General features: G+C 38.0%; 1 pseudogene; it reads left to right on the top strand.

The window, feature by feature from the left end:
• The window catches only part of LOC139168610 (craniofacial development protein 2-like), a 122916-nt pseudogene extending 107724 nt beyond the window's left edge, over nt 1-15192 (top strand).
• The last annotated feature ends 278 nt before the right edge of the window (nt 15193-15470 follow it).

Raw genomic sequence — 15470 nt, forward strand, 5'->3', positions numbered from 1 at the left:
GCATCTTGTATACCACACTGCAGAATGTATCACTTTAAAACTTAATCCATGTGGATAACACTCTTAGGCAAGCATGGGTCATATACCATCTGTATTTGATTGAATAATGTTTTATGAAAGTCAACAGACAGAGGGATTACAAAAAAGTTATCAGAATTTTCATTTCAATTAGGCAGATGGCCAAGGAATCAAACGAAGAGCCTTTGAGTGATGGGCATCAAATCAATAACTCTTTTCTGAGCTTTATTTGATTTATCATTGTCTAAGTAGTGGAATTGATTTATGTCTCTGGCTTTATTTGATAAGTTAATGATGGCTCACCTAGTTCAAAATCAATCTCTTCTTTTCTCTTAGGATTTACATTTTACTACTTTTATGAAAAGGATTCTATCTTATATATAGTATAATATAATTCTTTTCTATTATTTCATGGTTTAGCCCTAAAGATTCTACATTCTAAAGCACAATTAAATTTAGAAACCTTGTATGCTGGAAGAACTTCTGGACTAAAATGATTTCTAGCCTGCAATTATTTATATATAGGCAGTCCGCATTGTCCCCCCCCCCCTCTTTTTGTGGCATATAAATATTCCTTGTCCCTGGCCGATAGCTGCTACTGATTCATCTTTGCAGATGAAGGAGATGAATAATATACAAATTTTAGCTAATTATTTTCCTTTCTCAACTTTCTGACCCCAGAAATGGAGAATTGGAAAGCTGTTGCTTACCACAATAAGGATATGTTGAACAATGATAATAATTTTTATATTTAAAGAATTCATAATAAAAGCAAAAGCAGCTTGACTCCCATTTCCATAAATTTATATGAACAATCTGAAAAGGAGATTTTATTTTACCTTTTAAAATATCTATTCTATTCTTTATTGTGGAAGTAGCATGAGGCTATAGAATACAGGTTTTTTGAGGGCCATGTCTGTACTGTATTTTTAATTACCTTCATATTTTCTATAATTTCATAATAATTATTTCTTTTAAAATTGAATCATATAACATTACCAAATTTCTTCAGATTAATTTATTTTAAGTCAATTTATTATAATATTGGACTTTCTTTGTTTTTCCCTGAAGACGTTTCAGTTCTTATCCAAGAAGCTTCTTCAGTTCTGAAATGAAACGAAGAATCTTCTTGGATGAAAATTAGAACATCTTCAATGAAAAACAAATAAAGTCCAATTGCTTTTTAAAAAAGGACCTTTGGGACAACCATGACCTGAATGAGTGAAAATTTCCATAGACACCTGAAGAATGAAATTGTTGTCTGCAATGCTAGTTAGTTCTGCTTGCTTGAAACCAATCTTAAAAGTGACTAAGAATCTAGCTAAAACGTTATGTTCATAGACCGAAGAGATCTCATGCATTCTCTGGGCATTATATTCTTCATCATATAGACTGCTGTATAACGAACCTGAAATATTTAATCTGTATGTGCCAAGTTTACTTTCAAAGTGGTTATCCCTTTTTAGAATATATGGGCAGAAAAATCACTTTTAAAAGAGAAGCTGTTTCAGATCACCTGCTTCTAAAACAATTTTTCAATGTCCCTTCATGAAATATGAAATAACATCATGGTTTGATGGGAAAAAGTGTATTCTGACCTCTTCAAATTGAAACCCTACTGCCTGATTTATTTTTAACATTGACAACATTTTAAAAGTTATTTTAGTTTGCTTTTAGATTGGCTTTCAGGGAGAAATGAATGTCAAGAAGTATATTGCTGTTGAAAAAATACCTTTTGATCTAATTTTATATATGCTCCCTTTTCAAATTCTTTGGAAAAAAGAATAAACGTATTTTTTTTCAAGGAATTAAGGACTTCTTAAACATAACAAAGTAATAAAGTTGGAGTGAATATTATGTTAAGTAGATGTTATAATGGATAACACAGTAGGATACAAGAAACTGTTTTACTGTAATAAATGAATTAGCTTTCCACAAAACTCAACTGAAAAATGGTAAATGGAACAAATAAAATTTTGGGAACAGATTTTCAATATTCATCCTAGGAGAAATCTGAATGGAATTTTAGGTAAAAAGGAGCAGCTTAGCTGTGAGCTATTTAATCGAAATTAAATTTCTCCAGGTGTTAATTTTTTAAATATTAAAAAAAGAAATATAAATATTCTATTGATAAATTGACAGAACATAACATTATCTCCCAAAGTAGGCAGTATAATAGAGGCTATTGGTGAGGGTAAAGGATATGTCAAACTACTTTTCTTTCTTCCCTTCTATTTATAATATGAAAAAACTTCCACGAAAGCACAAAAACACGATGCTATAAAGGTAGTCCTCAATTTACAACTATTTGTTTAACATTGGTTCAAAATAGTGACTGTCTTTGGAAAAGTTACTTATGATCTATACTCAGAGGGATGACCATCACACCAACATGCGGTCACACAATTCAGGTGCTTGGCAACCAGGTTATGTTTGCAGCATCCTGAAATTCACATGACTATAATCCGTTACTTTTTCTTTTTGCTAGTTTACAGTAGAAAATTGGTGGACTTAGACTTGCTTAATAATTGTATAATTTGCTTTAAGGTTCATCTTAAAAATTGTTGTAAAATTGGATCCAACTCACTATATGACCACTTAAGATGGAAAGTCCAGCCCAATTGTAGTCATAAGTTGAACATTATCGGTATGTATAATAATAACAGCATTAATTTTTGTATAATTGCTAATGCCAATGCATACAGGTTTAGGATTTATAGTCCTCATATTCAGATTGAATTCTAACAGCAATGGCTTTAAAAAAAAGGAAATCCAGTATTGTATCAATTTCAATACTGTGATGGACTCATATTCCAGCATTCCTCAATGCTTATTACTCCTTATTCCTTAATCATAATAAGCTGCCTTAATTTTCCAACAGATTAAAAATGGAGGGAAAAGCATAAAAAAGATAGAAGTCAAGAAACTTTTCAACAAGGCACATGAATTACCATAATAGAGGCTACATTAAAATTTCAGTATTTGCTCCTCTCTTCTCCTGTTATCAATACCTGATTTTGGAGGTATTTGCTTTTCTTCCTCTGCACCTGTTTTCAAAATGCTTTTTAGATAATTGTACTTGTTTTTCATTTCGGCAAAGCACTTATGATTTTAATGACTTTATGAATCAGACTGCGGAATATTCAGGTTGTGCCCTAACAATAGAAAAATAGTTACTATTCCTATAGCATGTGTGTGGTCCCTCTTTATTTCATAGTAAATTCAATATCTTTAAATTAAACAGGGCCCATGGGTGCTATTAAGACCTTTAGAATCCTCTCAAGGGAGTCAACATTTTTAAAAACCAAATTAGGATATTTTTTATGTTTTGTCCTCTCTGGGTAGGCAAACATCTGGTGCCCATATGGAATTGAAAATGCTCATATTCTTTAATTTAACAAACAATGCTTTGATGTATTTCCTGAACTTTTCTCCTACAGAAATCGTAAGATTTCCCAACCTGGAGCAGTATCTTTCATCAGTCAATGGATTTTATGCAAAGGGAAAATGATGAATAGTTAGTAGATCTGTGGAAATAAGCTATAATTCAATTTGAATAGGGATTCAATATTTAAAGCATGATTCAAACTTGTGCTTTGAGATTCAGCCTTCAGTTTAAAAGAAAAAAGAAATACCCATAAGCCATAAAGGGAAGAATCAAAACACCTACAGCTGCTTCATTTTATGTCAGAATAAGATGAAAATAGCATGAATGAATGTAACAGTTTCAGCTAGATTATCTTCAAAGGTTTCATCTTAATGTTTTGAAATGTTTCCTAAGGCTCTTTTAAGGCATGTTTTGGTACGACAATGAACAATGTCCATTATCTTACCCTTCTGGGGTAGTGTTTGTGCTTCTGATCACTTTTTGTTACCCAGAATGTTTGGTATAGATAGTGGTCAACCTTGCCTTTCTTGACTAATAGTCAGTATTCAATAGAAAAGAGCTTTCATTTCCATGCCAGATTACAAATCTGTTTCAAGGGAGTAATATGATTGAAGTTTTCTCAAACTGAAACATGACTTCAAAGTTTTTCATAGCTGCACTAATAAAGAACAGGACTGAAGGACTGGAGGATTCTAATAAATAATAATAACAATCAGCTGTAATAATTGATTGGACTCAACTAGAAGTTGATAACTTGGATCAAAAGACAAGAAAATTAATGACAATGCACCATGTATTGCATTGAAAAAATGATATTGATCTATTGCACTTGCCTTGATCTCAGGGCGGCAGAGAACTCTTATAGGTAAAATAAACTATGGAAGAGGAAAAACACAGCTTAAATGACTCTATAAAAAAGCAAATGAGCCATTACTGAACAACTTTCTAGTTGAAAAAGAAGCCTATGCACAGCTAATAACTGAAAGATATTGAAGGAAAGGTAGATACAAAGCCAACATAGAGCTGGTTGAGATTAGGGGTGCTGAAGAAAGAAACTGAAGGCTTCATTTTGGCTGCCAAGAACAAATCTTGCAGATCAATTACATGAAAGCAAAAATTCACATAACAACAGAAAATATTACTTATGCAACTAGAACGATGAAACAATGGATTATCTTATCAGTGGCTGCAGCAAAATATAACAGACTGGTTATCTACAATCTCATAACTGAGTTGCCAAAATCATACCCTGGAAACATTGCCAAAGTTTTGGTTCGAATATAGCAAAAATTACTGGGAACATCAAATGAGCAAGTCAGGATCCTATGGGACTTTTGGATCCGTATACATATATCTGGCCCATAACCAGGGATGGGCTACTGCCTGGACAGGGGGGGGGACGCAGTTGGGTAGCGAAAATGTAGCTCTACCATAGAGCACCCAATTTGCACTGAAAGATGTTGAAAGAAAACGCGGCATTCTGCCTAAGCCACACCCACAGTGTGGTAGTAAAATTTTTGGTAGCCCTTCACTGTCCATAACACACCTGACAGCAATATTGTATAAAAGAAAAAAATCCTGGTTCATTGACATTGCAATAGCAAGTACTGGATAAATTAAGAAGAAACAGCTAGAAAAAAACCACAAAATATAATGATTTGCAAACAGAAGTTGAGAGATTATGGAGGAAGATATCAATGATTGCACAATAGCAATAGGATCCCTTGAGGCAATATATGAAGGTCTGCCCAAACACATATAGATTTTGAACTTATTAGACCTGAATATCCTGACTTTCCCAAAAAAAAAAACCCTAACTTTTTAAGTATCTTCAGAAATTATTTGCATGTATCAAATATCCTGCCCTAGTGTGCAGCTTAGTTGCTTTCACTGCTTTCAGTGTTTTCATTTATATTTTAAAGACTATATAAGAGAGAGACACAGAGAGAGAGAGAGAGAGAGAGAGAGAGAGAGAGAGAGAGAGAGAGAGAGAGAGAGAGAGAGAGAGAACACATATTACCATCGGCAATTTAAAAGGAACTAAAGATATTCTACAGTGTCGTCCTTAAGTTTTTCTTTGTGAGCAGACATCTCAATCTTACAAGAGATAAATAATATTAAATTTCATATTTATTTTCCTTTTTAAAAGAGGACAAAGTGTTACAATTCCTTTTACAGCTAAGTATTATTATTTTACAAGGACAAAGTGGTGCATGAAATATAAATACAGTGTTACTTAAGTCCTCATATAACAACTTAAAACAATCTCCTAAAGAAGAAATATAAAGGAAAATATAAATCTTGGGCATATCACATGGTGATGGCTACTTCTTTGCTGAGAAATTGAAAGGGACATATAAATACAATATTCCTGAGGAAAATAAATACATAGAAAATAAGACAAATAGGATCTTGAAACTGTTTGCTTCTTTGGAGATTCTGAATAGTCAGATCTTTAATCAGGGGTTTCGGAAATGTTTTAATTTGTCTTTTTTTTCTTGCCCCAATATCCAGTTTCTTGTTTTATCCTTCTCAGAGAGAAAATCTGAAGTTTACAAAATAACAAAAAACTGTCCCATTATATCTGTAATTTCTATAATAATGCCATCCATGTATGTTATAAAATCTTGTAAAATCTTTTCATATGATTTTTTGATATCTGTCAAAAATATATACAGTATATGAAAAATCCATACCTTTGTTTATAACTCAGTGTCATGTCAATTAGAAGATCATATAAAGTGATCTGCAGATTCTGTTAGTATTTCTGGTGCCTTTGGACTTTTAGGATGAAGTGAATGTAAAATTATGTGCAAAAAGAACTAATATTTCCTTGTATGTACACTGAGAGCATATTGATTTTATTTATTTATTATTTGCATGTCTATGCTACCCTTTTCCATAGACCAAGGGCGGTTCACAACAAAGATAAATACAAAAAAAGAACATATAAGCAATCTAAACTTAAATGCAATCTAAAACCCCAATTCTAAAAGGCAGTCATCCACATTCATCCCATCATAAATTATACATTCATATCATCGGCCAGAGCTAGATGTTAGGAACTCAATGGACCCAAGACAAATTCCTTGTGTGTCCAATCACACTTGGCCAATAAACTTCCTATCCTATCCTATCCTATCCTACCCTACCCTACCCTATCCTACCCTACCCTATTATTATTATTATTATTATTATTATTATTATTATTATTATTTCAATTTTTTTGCCCTTCTCCTTAGACTCAGGGCAGCTTACAACATGTTAGCAATAGCACTTCTTAACAGAGCCAGCACATTGCCCCCACAATCCGGGTCCTCATTTTAACCACCTCGGAAGGATGGAAGGCTGAGTCAACCTTGAGCCGGTGATGAGATTTGAACCGCTGACAGTCAGCTTCAGTGGCCTGCAGTACAGCACTCTACCCGCTGCGCCACCCCTATCCTATCCCATCCCATCCCATCCCATCCTATCCTATCCTATCATATCATATTCCATAAAATAAATGATTGGGTGATAGTAAAAGCTTTGAAGGACTGATTTGCATTTACCCTACCATCCATTTGAATTTGCTTTGCAAAGCAATGCAGTTTCCGATTCTGAATGGAAAATCAAGCCACTTTTCATCTCTATGAGTGTTTATCCAGAAATTCCAGAAACTGAGGAAGCTTCAATGATTGCATGTTGGAAGTCTTTATATACAGTAGATATTGATACTGCTATATTAAAACTCTGAAAGAAAATAAAGCAGGACAGAAAGAAAAGCTATCCTGAATGAGGTGATTTGTAGTACATAGTGTAAAGTGTAGTTGCTTTGTATGCCTCTTAAAACAAAGCATAATTAAAATGGGAAGAAATGCATCCCAAACAATCCAATCTTCCTTCAACTTTCACTATAGAGATAAAAACATTCAAAGCATAGGGTGTAACTTGTAACATCATTCTTGCATTTTTAAAAAATGTTGTTATAAATGATAGCATTATGGCATATAGTAATAGCATTAGCATTTAGACTTGTTTGTTTGTCAACCCTCTCTAAGCGCTTTACAGAGAGAAAGCATATTGTCCCTATTTGGGTCCTAATTTTACCAACTTGGAACGATGGAAAGCTGAGTCAATCTTGAGCCTACCGAAATTTGATCTGTCAAACTACTGGCAGCCGGTGATAAGCAGAAATAGCCTGCAGTACTGCACTCTAGCCTCTGCACCACCAAGGCTCTATAGCTTATAAAATAACAATTCGAAAACAGATGTTATGAAGAATATTTTGATTTACCCGGATTTTATTCAAGCTATAGTTTCATTTAATATGTTTAGTGATATGTAATAATGCATTTTTGAAAAATGTGTTCATACCACTGTATGGCATTTTAAAGTTATTAATATTATTTACAAGGTGTAACTAGACCTACATTATTGTTTGTATGTATGTATGTATGTATGTATGTATGTATGTATGTATGTATGTATGTAGATTGTTCTGAGTTCGGGTTTTGCCCTGTGTAATATTTTGCATGTCTATGCGACGTTTCGGTGAAATCATATTCACCATCATCAGGCTGAAGTTTTAAGCTTTGTGTTGCTGTAAATATGGAAGTATGTATGTATGTATGTATGTATGTATGTATGTATGTATGTATGTATGTATTTATTTATTTATTTATTTATTTATTTATTTATTTATTTATTTATTTATTTATTTATTTAGACTTATATGCCACCCAAATTCCAGAAATCTAACCAAATACACATAAAATGTAATATAAAACCTGATAATTTAAAACCAGCAATTAACAAATAAAACAGTTAAAAAAGCTTGGATATCTTTACTGGTCAGATCCCGATGGCATGCCATCAGATCAATGACCCCAGGCCTGCCGGAAAAGCCAAGTCTTTATGGCTTTTCGGAAGGCCAGTAGAGTGGGTGTAATCCTGATCTCAGAAGGTAGCTGGTTCCAAAGACTCAGTACATCCACAGAGAAGGCCCTCCCCCATGGGCCTACCAGCCAATACTGAATAATAATAATAATAATAATAATAATTGTTGTTGTTATTATTGTTATTATTGTTATTATTGTTATTATTGTTATTATTATTATTTATTAGATTTGTATGCCACCCCTCTCCAAAGACTCGGGGAGGCTCACTACAATAACAATACAATATAATATAATACAAATCTAATATTAAAAAGAACAAGTTAAAACCCATTATTACTAAAAACAATAAATGCTACACAATCACACCACACTCAAATGTTACAAGTCAAAAGGGGGGGGGGATTAGTCTCCCCATGCCTGGGTCTTCAACATCTTGTGGAAGGCGAGGAGGGTGGGGGCAGTTTGAATCTCTGGGGGGAGTTGATTCTAGAGGGCCAGGGCCACCACAGAGAAGGTTCTTCCCCTGGCTCCCACTCCTAACTAGCAGGACCTAGAGAACACCAACCCTGTGGGCCCTTATCAGTTGTTGGGAGTTATGCGGTAGGAGGCAGTCACAAAGATAGTCTGGCCCTATACTATGGAGGGTTTTAAAGTTAATGACCAACACCTTGAATTGCACCTGGAGACCAATCGGGAGCCAGTGCAGTCTGCGTAGAATTGGTGTGGTGTGGGTGTACTTAGGTATACCCACAACAGCTTGTGCAACTGGATTCTGGACCAGTTGCAGTCTCCAAATGCTCTTCAGGGCTAGCCCCATGTAGAGCACATTGTAATAATCCAACCATGAGGTGATAAGGGTGATAAGATATTTAATTAATTACGAGATGTTATATGTATAACAAAAGTTGCTTTAAAAACCAATACAATGTCTACTTTAGTGTCAAATTTAAATAACATAGCACTGATTTTTTAAAAGTAACAAAATATGAGACATAAATATTCTAAATAAACAAATGAACTTAATTTTTGCTCTAAAATTATTTTTAAAACCAGTACTCCAATTTTATTAGATTTCTTTGTTACCCTAACCATTTCAAATACAATAGAAATTTAGTAATCAAAGCTATTTAGAGTGTCATCTAAGTAAAAATAATTCACGTGTAAGTTTATAAATCCCCCTGTTGTGCAGTCTTAAACTGGCAAGTATTCTTTTCACTAATACAATTGTTTAAGGAGTAATGTTTATTGGTGTTTCAAAACATTTTGTTGTGAGACAAGTTCATTGAAAAGAACTGTCTTTTTGAATACATCATATTTAAGTAACTTTGATTGGGGGTTAGATTTTTGATTCATGTATTGATTTAGTTAGAATAAAAGCATCAGTGACATTGCCAATGACCCAGATGTTTGAGAAGAGGGAGAATGCTATGTTTAGCTATTGAGTCTCTTTACCTCTAAATCCCATAATATTACATTAACAGAGACCCAGAAGCTTTGAAATTGATTTAAGCCTACCACTTGAACCCTTACTATAATCTCATTTTGCACCTTGAGTGGTGAAAATAACACGATTCAGCTTCCATAAAAATGACTTTGCAAGCATTTTTCACATTAGTATGCCTTTGAATAAAATAAAAAGCAAAGCTTGGCTTCTTTTTGTAGAAGCCCTAAAGGATGCCAATTAATTTGTCCTTGTGTAAGTGTAATTTTACACCTTCTGCTACTGGCTTTTGTGGTTTGCCAGGTAGGCTGGCATAGCTTATTGGCAAGCTGAACCTTTTCTGCAAAAGAGCACATTATTACGGGCTCCTGGCTGCTGTTTAACATGATGCAGATGATATGAGTTGCAGTTTGCTGCCAATGCTATGTCTTAGCAATTATAAAATCTACTCTTCTGAAAGGACCACTTCCTCCCACTTGTTGTAGATTGGTGCCAGGGCTTTTGACAGAGTGATAGTGGCTGCTGGCACTCTTTTGTTACTGCAAAAATCTCAGGGCAGAGATACTAAGCTATCAGAAGAAAATGTAAGGAATTGAGGAGGCAGAAGAAGAATCAGAGATTGTCAAAAGTAATCTGGAATAAACAAACGTATCATAAAAAAGCTAAAAGTCTCTCTCTCTCTCTCTCTCTCTGTGTGTCTCTCTCTCTGTCTCTCTCTCTGTGTTTCTGTCTGTCTGTCTCTCTCTATCTCTCTTTGTCTCTCTGTCTCTCCTCTCCCCATCACCTAGCCCAGTGATGGCGAACCTAAGGCACGGGTGCCATAGGTGGAACACAGAGCCATATCTGCTGGCACGCAAGCTGTTGCCTTAGCTCAGCTCCAACATGCAGGTGTGTGCTGGCAGCTGAATTTTTGCTCACACAGAGGCTTTTTGACTTTCAGAGAGGCTCTGGGGGAATGGGGGAGGGCGCTTTTACTCTTTCCCAGTTCCAGGGAAGCCTTTGGAGCCTGGGGAGGGTGAAACATGAGCCTACTGGGCCTAATAGAAGTTGGGAAACAGGCTTTTTCTGGCCTTCAGAGGGCCTCTGGGGGGGCAGGGGAAGCTGTTTCCCCCCTCCTCAGGCATTGAATTATGGATGTGGGCACTTGCGCATGTCTGATAGCGCATGCCCATGCCCTTTCAGCACCCGAGGAAAAAAAAGTTCACCATCACTGAGCTAGCCCCTCAAATAGGCAGAGACAGATTGTAATAAGCTGGAAGACTAAAACAGCCTGATATATACAATACTCATTGCAGTCAGCAGCCAGCTGGATCATTGTGGCACACCAGACACACAGAGAAAGAAAGGCTGACTGGTTTAAGCAAGTTCTAGCAGTGAAGCTAAGAAGGAAAAGCAGGCCAAAGAGAAATAAACTGTACAGAGAAATTGACATTCACAGCCTTTCTTGTTGTAATGAATGTTAAATGCTTGTATCAAGAACCTATTGCTATGCTAATGGATATTAACTCAGTGTTAAGATTTAAACTTGGCCTAAGCAAAAAGAGAAAAAAATGACCCAAGAGTTTATGCTACAGTGATCCCCCGGGTATCGCGATCCCGATCATTGCGAACGGCTATATGGCGATTTTTCAACCCGGAAGTAAAAACACCATCTGCGCATGTGCGCCCTTTTTTCTATGGCCACGCATGCGTAGATGGCGCCGGGCAGATCAGCTGCTGGGCGGCTTCCCTGGATCTTCCCCCTCTTGCTGGCGGGAGGGTGAGCGGCGGGCATCAGCGAGGAGTTTCCTCACCGCCCACGCAAACTCCTTGCTGCTGCCGGGCCCGCCGCTTGTCTTGTCCGCCCGCCACTTGTCCGCCGCCTGCCTGCCTGCGCGCCCGCCGCTCGCCCGCCCTTCGCCCGCCCACGCCGTTCACTTCGCGCCGCTTCCCAGCTGAGTCTTGAAGCCAGAAGGCAAAGGCGAACTTCCGCGTTTGGCTTCGGGACTCAGCTGGGAAGCAGCACTGGGGTTCCCCACCGCCCACACAAACTCCTCGCTGCCGCTCGCCCACCCTTCGCCCGCCCACGCCGTTCGCTTGCGCCGCTTCCCAGCTGAGTCCTGAAGCGAACTTCCGCGTTTGGCTTCAGGACTCAGCTGGGAAGCGGCGCGAGTGAACGGCGTGGGCGGGCGAAGGGCGGGCGAGCGGCAGCGAGGAGTTTGCGTGGGCGGTGGGGAGACCCCAGCGCCGCTTCCCAGCTGAGTCCCGAAGCCAAACGCGGAAGTTCGCCTTTGCCTTCTGGCTTCAGGACTCAGCTGGGAAGCGGCGCGAGCGAACGGCGTGGGCGGGCGAAGGGCGGGCGAGCGGCGGGCGCGCGGGCAGGCAGGTGGCGGACATGCGGCGGGCGGACAAGACAAGCGGCGGGCGCGGCAGCAGCGAGGAGTTTGCGTGGGCGGCGGGGAAACCCCAATCTTCGGCTCCTCGCTGCTGCGGCGGAAGTAAAAACACCATCTGCGCATGCGCAGATGGTGTTTTTACTTCCGCACCGCTACTTCGCGAAAAACCGATCATTGCGAGGGGTCCTGGAACGGAACCCTCGCAATAATCGGGGGACCACTGTACTTGGTTTAAAGACATAGAAGTCAGAGTGCTTATTAAATTGACCATTGTAGCTGAACAACTGTAAATTTAGTATAAGACTTGTTTTAAGAACACATGTATCAGAAGGAGCCATTACATGTGGCATATTTTCCTGAGCTGGCATGACAAATCAAACCATCATAAACCAGGGAGAAGAAGCTTAGGTATGGCCTTGGAGTGCAGTTACTAGTCAGGACTTTTGTGGGGCAAATCAAGGTAGTATCATGATTGGCCAAATCTAATATATTAGGCAAAAGAGAGAGCGAGAGACACAGGGAGAAACTAAGACTAAGAAACAGAGACTACCATACTTCATTTCAGTCATGTGATGTGAACAGATAAATTAGAAAAAAATCGAATTGGGTGTATTCGAGGTTATGACAGCAGCGAAAAAAAGGAGAGCTGAGCAGAGACCGGTAATCCAAGAAGTGACTTCTGCTGGTCAGCAGGAGCTGTGCACGCAGCTTCATTTCTGCTGGTGGAACTGCGTTTCACCCCGTCCTGCCTGCTGCCTACCCCTGGTCATAAAGAATATAGGTTGTAATAGAAGCCACCTGCCTGTAGAGTCATTAGTAATCAAACTCAACTCATGATAACATGGATAAGATTATTTATCTCTTACATCTTTATCTTTATCTCTTATATCTCTCCCATCATTACTGTTGATGAATAGTGATGGGCGAACCCAACATGTTTATTTTTACATGAAAGGACCGCCCTTTATGTACAGTGCTGCTGCGGTATCCTTTTTCGTAAAAATAACAATGTTTACTTTTACGTGAAGACCTCCCTTTGAAGGAGCTGGGGAATCCTTCCCACGAAGAGATTCCGGGCGCAGAGCTTTGACATCACCAGCAGGTTGCTAAGGATGCCATATAGGAAGTAATCACCTTGGCGTCCTTAGCAACCTGCCGGTGACGTCAAAGCTCCGAATGCCGAACACAACCCCGAACTTTGCCCGAAGTTTGGAAAAATTTCGTGTTCGTGTTCGGCATACCGAACACCGCAAAATTCGGTACGGACCCGAATGTTCGCCTATCACTATTGATGAGAATTGTGAACTACAGGCTGAATGAAAGAAGCTATGCTGTTGATGGAGAAGAAAATGCCTGAAAAGAATTGTATTTATTCTGCGAAAATCTCCATGTCTTCCGTACAATTATTTTAATTATAATTAAAAGAAAGCAATGGTATATTTTTTCTCTCTTTCTCCCCACCCTACAATTATGCATATGAATATCTTTGCTTACACTGCCTCTGCAGATTTACTTCATAAATTCTAACAAGAATGTGAGGCCTAAAGCATTGAGCTTTAGAGTAGAACATATGCCTCCTTTAAGTATCCTGATGGCATTATGATTATGATAAAACTCATTGGCCAGCTAGTGATATTAATTTCAGGAGTCCATCACAAATATCAGCCAATCTTTCTGATTCGGACTATAAAACATATTGTTTGAAACTGCTACAACTAGATATCAAAAAAATCACTTGGGAAGCATCCAATTTCATTCTATACATTGGATTTGAAATTTACTTCAATTGGTAATTCATGCAAAGATTTCTAAGTTGTATCTGTATGTTGAAAAGCTTTAATTTTAACCATAGTTGCCCATATTTATAGTATAAAGGTATCATCCCAGTGATAACCTATTTGTCGGTGGATTTCTTTTCTTTCTTTTTTAAAATTTAAGATTGTAATCAATCACTTTCTCTGGGTTTTTAGATGTGCAAAAATACATATAAGATTGATCTCAGTGATGTTCTAGTATGGTCAACTAACTTTGGTTTAAGTGGCATATATCTCTAATAAATAAATTATTGGTCAATAAACTCCAAACTGTGCTTAACTGAAAGCTAAATATTTTATCATATTAAGGGAGAAAGGTTAGGGTTTTGGATTTCTCTATGTCTAAGTTGCATGGCTCAGACTAGATGAGGAAAATAAAGAAAAAGATACTAAATAATGTTCAGCATTGGTGTTATAAAAACTGTGGGGGGAAACCCTAAATCATAAAGTAGTTTGCTTTGACTTGCAGCACCTGAATTACCTTCTGATGTTGGAATTAGCAAATGGTCTCTTCAGTGCAGGCGATTGCTCTCTCAGTGATAATTTGCCATCTGCTTCAAACAGGTGGCATTTCCCTTTGAACACTGTATTACAGCACACAAATGACATGATGAATTTCCTTTCTGGGATATTTTGTTCAAAGAAAGCAAATCATTTTTACATTCTTCAGTAGAGCCAAGGAACTTGGGAGACATCGTCTCTCTTCTTTATCCTGGCTGCCACTATTTTCTATCAAATAAAAACTCTTCTCCACTTTGGAAGTGGAATGACACACTCTATAGAACTTTGTGTTACTATACCGTTTCTAAGGGATATGTGAACATCTGTAAGGATTTTTAATAAAGTTCCTGGCTGTAAAATTGTTCATATTTCAAAATATGTTATTAAATGCCATATCCTGAGTACCGAATAATGTTCATTGTACATACAGTACAGCTTTAGAATACGGCCAGTTTATTTTTGTTATTATGTGTACTTATACATAACAATCCCTCTTATATTACTTAACCCCTTACTCTTGCAGTTAAACAAATTACAAAATTTAATAATGCTCTAAACTAGTGTTTTTCAACCAGGGTTCCGCAAGGGCCAGAAAATGGTTCCGCGACTTATCTGCCCACCTGCTTCTGTAGCGGGGCAGCCTCTTTGTCTGTCTTGTGTCCGGCAGATCAATCATGCTCAGCAGCAGCAGCAGCCACCAAGCAAGAAGAGGAGTGGCAGTGGCAGCAGCATTAGTGCTGACAGCAGTAGCAGCCCCCCTCTAGCTCCTCGCTGAAGCAGTGGGGCCAAAGCGCGGGCTGCAGCAGGATGAGGAGGAGGAGGCGGGAGCAGTTGCCTCTCCAGCACCTCCGAGATGGAGCTTCCCAGTCCAGGGCCAAGACATACCAGGCAGATCAATGTTTTCTCATGCTCCTCCTCACACTTCCTTCCCACACCTAGAAGACTGATGGCAGAAAAAGACCTCATGGTCCATCTAGTCTGCCCTTATACCATTTTCTGTATTTTATCTTAGGATGGATATATGTTTATCCCAGGCATGTTTAAATTCAGTTA

The sequence above is a fragment of the Erythrolamprus reginae genome, chromosome 5 (assembly GCF_031021105.1).
Source record: "Erythrolamprus reginae isolate rEryReg1 chromosome 5, rEryReg1.hap1, whole genome shotgun sequence".
In the NCBI taxonomy this organism is placed as follows: Eukaryota; Metazoa; Chordata; class Lepidosauria; order Squamata; family Dipsadidae; genus Erythrolamprus; species Erythrolamprus reginae.